The sequence below is a fragment of the Pipistrellus hanaki genome, assembly GCF_964339955.1.
Source record: "Pipistrellus hanaki genome assembly, chromosome: 4".
NCBI classification, from domain to species: domain Eukaryota; kingdom Metazoa; phylum Chordata; class Mammalia; order Chiroptera; family Vespertilionidae; genus Pipistrellus; species Pipistrellus hanaki.
In genome coordinates, this window is record NC_140506.1 from 73,531,164 (window position 1) to 73,541,947 (window position 10,784).

General features: G+C 41.4%; 1 long non-coding RNA gene across 1 annotated transcript in view; it reads right to left on the reverse strand.

Moving 5' to 3' along the window:
* The window catches only part of LOC311621514, a 29,995-nt gene extending 19,287 nt beyond the window's left edge, over positions 1–10,708 (reverse strand). The window contains exons 1-2 of the long non-coding RNA XR_014794841.1: positions 10,363–10,708; positions 8,533–8,637 (exon numbers count right to left, since the gene is read on the reverse strand). This is a non-coding gene — a long non-coding RNA (uncharacterized lncRNA). The remainder of the gene's footprint in view (positions 1–8,532; positions 8,638–10,362) is intronic.
* Positions 10,709–10,784: the final 76 nt, after the last annotated feature.

Sequence of the window (10,784 nt, forward strand, 5' to 3'; positions counted from 1 at the left end):
GTGACAAAAGTTTGTTCAGTTTTTGAAAGCTGGGTGAGGTGTATACCCATAATTTGTACACTTTTCAGGATGTATGTTGTAATTCAATAGATTGATTTAAGAAATTATTTCTGTATTTATTTCACAAAATTTATTTCTTAAAAGTGTTTAGGATGTATAAACTAAATATGCATTGTATTTCAAATATATTTTTTTTCTTTTTCTTTTTTATTTTTTTAAATTTATTTTTATTTTATTTATTTATTTTTTTTTTTTAAATATATTTTATTGATTTTTTTTGCCCCCCTCTCTCCCTCCCATTCATACCCTCCCTCCCCTCAAATATATTTTAACAAAATGTCAAATAAAATGTAATTTATAAAAAATATTAATAGTTAAGATTTTTCTCTCATCATTGATGTTTCTCTCCCTCTCCTTTCCTCTCGGAAATAAATAAAAATATAAGTTTTTAAAAGGAAAACTTTGTTGAAATGTATTTTCACATGTATTATTATTACATGTTAGAGGCCAGGTACACAAATTTGAGCACCAGTGGGGTCCCTCGACCTGGCCCATGGGATCAGTCTGAAACTGGCTCTCCAACATCCCCTGAGGGGTCCCAGATTGTGAGAGGGTGCAGACCAGGCTGAGGGATCCCACAATCAGGGCTAGGAAGGGACACAGGAGGTTGGCCAGCTGAGGAGTGACTATGGGAGGGCTCTAGGACATGTCCGGCCTGTCTCACTCGGTCCTGATTCACTGGATGTCCCAGCAAAAAGCTAACCTGTCAGTTGGAGCATCTGCACCCAGGTGGTCAGTGCATGTCATAGCGACTGGTTGACCGATTGAATGTCTGTCCCCTGATGGTCAGTGCACATCATAGCGAGCATTTGAGCTGCCTTAGTATATCATTAGCATATTACACTTTGATTGGTTGAATAGACAACAGGACACTTAGCATATTAGCCTTTTATTATCCAACAGAATGGCAGAACGACCTGTTGTTATGATGTGCACTGACCACCAGGGGGCAGAAGCTGGGCTCATGGCTGGTGAGGGAGCCTCTCCTGCTTCCGTGGCAGTACTAAGCTGTCAGTCAGACAGATGTCTGACTGACAGCTTAGTACTGCCACGGACTTAGTACTGCCTGGACTGCAAGAAGGCGCCGGCTGGGCTGAGGGACCCACTGAGTGAATGAATTTCGTGCACTGAGCCTCTAGTACAGGATTTGAAAATTTCTTTGTCTCCCAAGTGCGAGCCCTCATTCTCCCTGCTTTCATGCCCACATTGTTATCTCACAGCTAGGCAATATTATGGCAGGGAGTCATTTTACATTATCTGCCTTCCCCACTGGACAGTTGTCTCCTTCAGAATGGGAGATTTCAGCCATTTGGGGATTCCCTCTGAGATCTGGCTTCCCAAGGTACTGGGTCATAAGAGGGGAATGGAATTGGGAGAAGAAGGAAGGGATGCGCAGGGCCACAGGAGTCTGTTGGCTCAGAGGACCCCAGCTGTGGAACCTGTGTGGTAGAACAGTCTGGCATTCTGAGGCCTGGAGTCAGAGAGTGGAACTCTTCACTGGGCAGAATGTAGGCTGCTTTCAGGGTGACTGATCCAGCCTGTCTTCCATAGCACTCCTGCTCAAATATATGCCTTCTTGTGGCCTGGGGAAAAGTCACAAGCCTGGGTTGGGGGGCTGAGGGAGGACACAAACCAAATTTGACCCTCCTACAGAAGAGCACACCCTTTAAGTCTTTCAAATAATTGGAAAATCCCAATGTATATAAAGAGCTAGATGACATCTTCCCATGCACCAAAAGGTCACTGGTTCAATTCCGTCAGGGCACATGCCCAGTTGCAAACTTGATCCCTACCCCCAGTTGGGCGGGGGTGTGTGTGCAGGAGGCAGCAGATTGACGTTTCTCTCCCTCTCCTTTCCTCTCTTTCTAAAAATAAATCAATAAAAATATTTTTAAAAATAATAACTGCCCCAGCTGGTGTGGCTTAGTAGTTGAGCATCAACCTATGAACCAGGAGGTCAGAGTTCAATTCCCCGTCAGAGCACATGCCTGGTGGGGCATGAAGACAGCCAATCAATAATTCTCTCTCATCATTGATAGTTTCTCTCTCTCCTTTCCCTCTAAAGCCAATATTGGTTTTAAATATATATTTTTAAAAAGTAACCTGAACATTACCTTTTAATGAAGAACATTAAATTGTGAAAACTTAAAGTTGAAATGTTTTTCTCTTTTAAAAAGGGTCATCTTGCCGGAAACAAATCAGTTTAACTAAAAGAGAGATGTTGACAGGAAGCCAGGAAGGCTGGTCAACAACCGAGTCTAACCACTCACCCTTTAGTTGAGACATTGTTAGCTAAAGCTGCCTCCACCTTGTTTGTTCCATGTAAGTTTCTGTTATTTCCTGCCTAAGATGGTTTCCCCAAAGCCTCAATAAAAAGGATGACAGGGCCAGAGCAGTGAGTAGTTCTCCCACTAGAGTTGGACTACCGCCTGGCCTCCTATATCGCCAAATTGAATTTCTTCAAGTCTTTTCATTTGTGTTTGGTCTTTCTCCAGTACTCAAACCCTGAATTGGAACCCTTTCCACACAGGACGTGAAAGAGATTCTTAAGTCATCTCAAAAATATTAAGCAGATGAAACCAGAGAGATTAAAAGAAAACTACAAATCAATATATTTTATGATTATAGATGCCAAAACCCTCAACAATATACCAGGAAATCAAACCCAGCATGACCAAGTGGTATTTATACCAAGAATAGAAAACATCCAAAAATTAGTTAATGTAATGTACCACATCAATAGAATTAAGGACAACCCTCAAACACACACACACAGAGTACTTGACAAAATTCAACACTCCTTCATAATAAATCACTCAAAAAACTAATCAATAGAAGAAACTACCTTAACTGATAAAAGTTACCTATGAACAACCTCCAGCTACTATCATACTTAATGGTGAAAGACTGGAAATATTCCTCTGAACATCAGAAACAATGCAAAGATATTTGCTCTCACCACTTCTGTTCAACACTGTAATTTTTCCCAGAGCAATTAGGCAATAAAATGAAATATGAATCTAGATTGAAAGGAAGAAGTAAAACGATCTCTATTTGCAGATGACATGATCTTGTGTACAGAAAACCATAAGGAATCCACTTAAAAACTATTAGAATAAATGAATTCAGCAAGATTTCCGTATACAAGATCAATACAAGAAAGTCAATTGTATTTTTACACATTAGCAATGAGCAAACTGAAAAAGAAGTTAAGAAAACAATTACATTTTACAGTAACATCCCCAAAATTCTTTAGAAATAAGTTTAACAAAAAAAAAAAATGCAAAACTTATACTCTGAAAACTATAAAACATTGGTGAAAGAAATTAATGATAACCTAAGTAAATGGAAAGACATCTCATACTCAAAAATAGGAAGACTTAAAATTGCAAAGCTGGCAATACTTCTCAAATCAATCTACAGATTCAAACAATGCTTATTAAAATCCTAGCTGACTTTTCTCTAGAGATTGACAAACTGATCCTAAAACTAATATGGTAAATCAAAGGACCCTAAATAGCCAAAACAATCTTGTAAGGGGGGAAAAATTGAAGAATTCACACTTTCTGATTCAAAACTTACTGCAAAGCCATAATAATCAAGAGTTAGTGCTGGCATAAGATTAGACTTATAGACCAATGGAATAGAATTGAATTCAGAAATAAACTCTCACATTTCCAGTCAACTGATTTTCAACAAGGGTGCCAACACAATTATATGGGGAAATCAAAGTTTTCAACAAATGGTGCTGCAACTGGATATCCACATGCGAATGAAGTTGGAGCCCTATGTCAGTCACATATATATAAAACTGAACTCAAAATGGATCTAAGACTGCCTTGGCTGGTGTGGCTCATTGGTTGAGTATTGTCCTGTACACTGAAAGGTTGCCAGTTTGATTCCCAGTCAGTGCTCAAAGCCCAGGTTTGGGTTCAGTCTCTGGTCAGGGTGTGTGAGGGAGGCAACTTATTGATATTTCATTCTCACATCGATGTTGCTCTCTCTCTCTCCAGCTCCCTTCCTCTCTCTAAGATCAATAAAAACATATTTTTAAAAATGGATCAGAGCCGAAACCAGTTTGGCTCAGAGGTAGAGCGTCGTCTGCGGACTGAAAGGTCCCAGGTTCGATTCCGGTCAAGGGCATGTACATTGTTTGCGGGCACATCCCCGGTAGGGGGTGTGCAAGAGGCACCTGGTCGATGTTTCTCTCTCATTGATGTTTCTAGCTCTCTATCTCTCTCCCTTCCTCCTCTCTGTAAAATATCAATAAAATATATTTTAAAAAATTAAAAATAAAAATGGATCAGAGATCTAAATATAAGAACTAAAACTATAAAACTCTTGGAAGAAAACAGACATAAATCTTTGTGATCCTGGATTAGGCAAAGGTTTCTTAGATATGACATTTAAAGCATAAGCAACTAAGGGGGGAGTGAAAGAAAATGAAACATCATTAAAATTAAAATTTTTTGCTTCAAATGGCACCATAAAGTGGAGAGAGAAAAAAACACAGAAAAGGAGAAAAAATTTGCAAATCATAAATCTGATAAGGGTCTTCTATATAGTCTAGAATATATAAAGAACTCTTACAATTCAACTCAACAATAACAAGACAACCTAATTTAAAAATGGGCAAAGGGGCCTCGCCAGTTTGGCTCAGTGGATGGTGCATCAGCCTCCAGATTGAAGGGTCCAGGGTTTGATTCCAGTCAAGGGCACACACCCATGTTGTGGGCTCAATCTTTACCGTGGGGCGTGCAAGAGGCAGCCAATCAATGATTCTCTCTCATCATTGATGTTTCTATCCTCTCTCTGCCTCTCCCTTTCTCTCTGAAATCAATATATATATTTTAATGGGCAAAGGATCTGAATACACATTTCTCCAAATAAGATATATAAATGGCCAATAAGCACATGAAAAGATACTCACAGCCATCAAGGAAATGCAAGTCAAAACCACAACGAGATACCTTTTCACATAATCAAAAAGATAAAATAATAAATGCTGTCTAGAAAAGGGAGACACTGGAACCCTCAGGCACCACTGGTAGAAATTTAAAATGGTGTAGCCACTTTGGAAAACAGTCTTGAAGTTCCTCAAATAGTTAAACATACTGTTACCACATGATCAAGTATCTCACTGCTAGGTATACATTCAAAAGAAGGGAAAACACCTGTGCACACAAAAATCTGTACATGAATATTCATAACAGCATAATAGCCAAAAATGGAAACAACCAAGATGTTCATCTACTTATGAATGCGTAAATAAACTGTTACATACTCATACAATGGAATTTTATTTGGCAATAAAAAAAAGGAAAGAAGACCCTGCCCGGTAGCTCAGTTGGTTGAAGCATTGTCATGTACAACAAAAAACTTGCGGGTTTGCCCGGCTGCCATGGATCAGTGGTTGAGTGTCCACCTATGGACCAGGAGGTCACGGTTCAATTCCCCATCAGGGCATATGCCCAGGTTTCGGGCTCAGTCTCTAGTGTGGGGCGTGCAGGAGGCAGCCAATCAATTATTCTCTCTCATCGTTGATGTTTCTCTCTCTCTCCCTCTTCCTTCCTCTCTGAAATAAATAAAAATATATTTTTAAAAAACAAAGGTTGTGGGTTCGATTCTCAGTCAGGGCATATATCTGGGTTGCAGGTTTAATCCTCACTGGGGCAAGTATGGGAGGCAAATGATGGATTCTTCTCTCTCACATTGTTTCTCTTCTCACCCTCTTCCTCTCTCTCTGTCAAATCAGTAAACATCAGGATTAAAAAGGGAGGAAAAAAGGGAATGAAGTGCTGATATGGGGCATGCAAGAGGCAGCCAATCAATGATGAATGAACCAGCCAATCAGCATGGATGAACCTTGAAAATATTATGCTAAGTGAAAGAAGGCAGTCACAAAAGTCCACAATTGTATGATTCTATTTATATGGAATGTCCAAAATGGACAAATCTACAAAGGTAGAAAGTAGATTAGTTAGTCCCTAGTTCTGGATTAGAGAATCAAGGCTAAGGGGAACAGAATTTCTTTTGGGTAACAAAAATGATTAAAATTGATTGTGTTTATGTTTGTACAACTCTGTGGATATACTACAAACAACTGAATTGTACATTTTTAAGTTTTTATTGATTTGTGAGAGGAGAGAACACCAATTTATTGTTTCAATTATTTATGTATTCATTGGTGGATTCTTGTATATGCCCTGACTGGGGATCGAACCCAAAACCTTGGTGTATTGGATGATGCTCTAACCAACTGAATTACTCGGCCAGGGCTGAATTGTACATTTTAAATGGCTGAATTCTGTGGTATGTGAATTATATCCCATTAAAACTTAAATATAATATAATACCAATAAAGCACATCAATTATTGAGTCACAAAGTCTTTCTAACCAAAGAGCTCAGTGGCTCCAGAAGCTCTTTGCAATGCAACCAGTTGAGAACTGGAAGGAAATGGGATGATGAAGAAAGGGTTTTCATCTTATTTCAAATAGTTCACTGGTTCAGGTGAGGCAACTGCTGGGAAAAGAGCCACCCAGCAGAAAAAAGAAAATTGGGGGCTGTTGCTATTTCAAACAGAGCAGTTAGGGAAGGCTTTTTTTGAACAGGAGCCTGAAGGAAGCGAAGGTGGGTGTCATGCGGGTGTCAGAACATAAGTAAAAGCTTAAAGTGGGAAGCTGATTGGGAGTTGAGTGATGGGGGAGAAGGGAGGAGGGGCTAGGAGCAGGAGTAGACATATGCAAGCCTTTTAGGCCATAGTGAGGGCTCTGGCTCCTTCCAACTCAGAAAAATGAGAGGGTTTGAGCAGAGCAATGACAATCCCTGATTTTGGGTAGAAGACACACAATGACTTGGGGCGAACACACAATATATGCGTTGTGCACCTGAACCCTGCATAATTTTGTTAAGCAGTGTCACCCCAATTAATTCAATAAAAAGAAAAAAGAAAAGAAGAAACACTATGACTGCTATGTGGAAAATAGATCAAAGGGGCAGAGTTGAAGCATCCTTCTTCGAATATCTATTTGATATATTTTTTAACAGGGTTGTTTTTTTTATTATTATTGTTGTTGTTATTTTGCAAAATCTGCGTGTTTTTAATGCTACTGAGCTATAGTTTTGGTTAGGAAAAAAAGCATAGTCAGTACTTTTTTTTACTCCTTTCTTTTCATCATGTATAGATGGAGATTACAAGTGTCAATTTAATTTTTAAATTTTTCATTTATGCATTCAGTGGTTGCTTATTGTTTTGTTTGTTTTATCCTCAGGTGAGGATACTTTGCCATTCATTTTTAGAGAGAGTGGAAAGGAGAGTGAGAGACAGAAACATCAATGTGAGAGAAACACATCGATTGGTTGCCTCCCGCACACACCCCAACCAGGGCCTGGGAGAAGCCTACAGCGGAGGTATGTGCCTTTGACCAGAATGGAACCCAGGAACCTTCAGTCCCCAGGCCGATGCTCTACCCACTGAGCCAAACCAGCTAGGGCTATTGGTTGCTTCTTGTATGTGCCCTGACTGCGGATAGAACTTGCAACCTTGGTGTATTGGGACGACGCTCTAATCAACTGAGCTATAAGGCCAGGGCCTATTGGTAAGGTCTTTAACCTATACTTAAACTCATGCTTATAACAGAAGCTTTGCAGTAGCGCAATGCAGATGCGTATTATGGTTCACATAGGAGTGGAACTATATAGTTTGTAGAGCATCAATGTTTCTTTGCATGTAAACTGAATATTTAAGTCATCGATTTTAATCTCAACATAAAAATTACTCATATTTCAGATTATTTTAGATAAGTTAACAGTATTATACCAACAAAACACCAACATTTCACAACTTAATAGTATGAATACTGAAAACTGGTCTCCAACGAGTATTATTCCTGTTTTATAAACAAAGAAGTGACACATTAAACAACTTGCTTGAGGTCACACAGCTAGTAAGTGGTTTGGCCAGGATTTAAAATGCAGGCAATCTGAAATGCAGCCCATAGATTAACCACTACACTAAAGGCTTCTCAGAGAAAGTAGTATCTGAGTGGGGCCTTCAAGGAAGGCCCTCAGGGCTCAAGGGAACTGGTAAAGGCTGAGATATCCACTCTGGGAAAGGAATTAGAGAACTACGGTAATTAGAATCAAGGCTCATGAGGACAACCTCAGGAAAGGTTAGACATCTAACTTTTCCATGGAGTCAGTCACCGTATTTATGGAACTTTGCAGTGTTGGCCTCAATTGTATGGATCCTGAGGGGAAGGTGAGCTGTGTGCTGAAGACCAATGAAAGGGAAAAGGGCCTATGGTCTGACAGTATGGCCCAAGAGATTGGCGTCAGGTGCTGGCAGGGTAGAAGTGGGGATTGGACCAGGAGGGAGGGGATGATCCATGGATGGTCTGGTGCTTAGACAACCTTGGCCAGAGGTCTTCCTTGAAGCCTTCCCTCCTTTTACTCATTAATGATAAATTACCTCTTTCTTCTCATGTAGAGCTTCTGTGGTGGATGACACAGGGACCCTCGCAACATGGTTCCTATCTTCCAGGATCGCACCTGGAGGTGACTTTGGCCTGGGACACTTTGAAATAAAAAAAATTAAAGTACATTCAATAGTGAATATTAAGGTTTTCATTTAGTCAGATGCATTTAAGCGCACTTTAAAAGTAGAGGAGTTGTCCTAACTGGTTTGGCTCAGTGGATAGAGCATTGGCTTGTGGACTCAAAGGTCTCAGGTTTGATTCTTGTCCAGGGCATGTACCTTGGATGCGGGCACATCCCCAGTAAGGGGTGAGCAGGGGGCAGCTGATTGATGTTTCTCTCTCATCGATGTTTCTAATTCTCTCTCCCTCTCCCTTCCTCTCTATAAAAAAATCAATAAAAACATTTTTATAAAAAAATAAAAGCAGAGGAGTTACTGGAAAGAGATGTGGAGGGGAGGGCCAAATTTAAACTGTACAAGGAGAGAAGAAACCATTGATTGTTCTCTGAGCCATGTGCTAAGTTTAAAGCCATGTGACTTTGGGCAAGTCACTTCCTCTAGGTATTTCAAAACTGTAATTTATGTATGAGATATGGGAATTATACCTGCAAAAACACCCATCATGCAATCAAACACAGAGTAGGTAGGTGCTCAATATAGCTGTGGACCAGGAACGTTATAAAATTTTTCTCATTTAATCTTTATAATCCTGAGGCTGTAGGTACCATCCTCCCCTTATCTACACTAATAAAAGAGTAAGATGCATATTGATCATACCTTCATGACACCCACCAGCCAGATAGGAATATGTATGCAAATTAACCCAACAAAGATGGTGGGCTAATTTACATGGCAGGCACCCAGCGAAAGGGGGCGGGGCAGGACACTTGCATCATTGCCATGGCGACCACACAGGCCTTCTGCACTGCCCCAGCTGCTCTTGGCCTCTGGGCAGCTGGGAAGGCAGAAAAGTGACTGCAGCTAGAGCAAAGGCGGTGCCAGCAACCAGGGGAAGGAAGGCCCGTTCTTGCACGAATCTTCGTGCATCAGGCCTCTCGTGTAGATGATAAAAATGACAGTAAAGAGGTTCAGTAACTTGCTTGAGGTCACACAGCTAGGTAAGAGGCAGAACTCAGGTTATGGTGGCCTATCTAATAATAAAGTGGAGAGACAGAAATAAAAAAAAAAGTTAATAGCTGCTTTGTCATCCTGGTACTGGGATAAAATAACAAAAAATGTTCAAATGTATAGCATTTTATACCTACTTAGTATCATCTTTTTTTTAAATAAAAATTTTATTGACTTTTGTAAAGAAAGAAGGGGGAGACAGAGAGAAAAACATCAGTGTGAGGGAGAAACATTGATTGGTTGCATCTCGTAACTGGCAACCTTCAGTGCATGGGATGCCACTCAACAGAGCTACACAGGCCAGGGCCCTAGTATACTCTTTTTATACTTACTGGGTATATGCAAGAATTCTGAGGTTCTTCTAAATTGTGCCTAGACACATTAGGGTTTGGAGTATCCCATATGACCACCATCTCAATGGCAAACCTCAACAATTACCAATGTAATTGTCATTGAATAGCCTGTCTGTTATTGCTAGATGGAATTCACATCAGGATGGCATTCTTTTCCAGCGCAGTGACTTACGCAAAGGTGAGATGCACCGACTCTTGCTAATAACTCAACTACAACCTACACTCTAATGATTAGAGTGTAGGTTGTAGTTGAGTTATTAGTAATCTCACTCCCCACCCCTACCTCAAGCCCGTGCCTGCACTCCCCTCGCCCCACAAGCTCGGATACTGACCCCAATCTCACCCCTTCAGAGCCTTTGGACCCTGTGCATTCTCTGCGAGTGCCCAGCTCTGGGGACTCCAACCCGGTAAGTAACCCTGTGGTGGAAGCCAGCGACTCCTTGGCTGGGAAGAGGTGTCGGGGTGCGGCCACACTGAGCAGGATTCCGGGTTCCCGCCAGTTCTGGATTACGAAAAGCTAGGCGACACCATCAAGGACTGCAGGCCTGGCACAGGGTCCAAGGCCTGCCCGGAGAGCGGCCGTCTAGGCGCGCGGACAGAGCCCCCGGAGATTCCCGAGGTAGGGCAAGCCTCGCGCCACGGGTGGGGCGGGGCGGTGGCAGGAGGCGGCTGCAGGTGAAGCCGCGGGACTAGCACACAATGGGCCGGGCCACCAGGCCGGACGCCGGGCACACACACCGCCGCACCACGTGGGCCGCAGAGCGC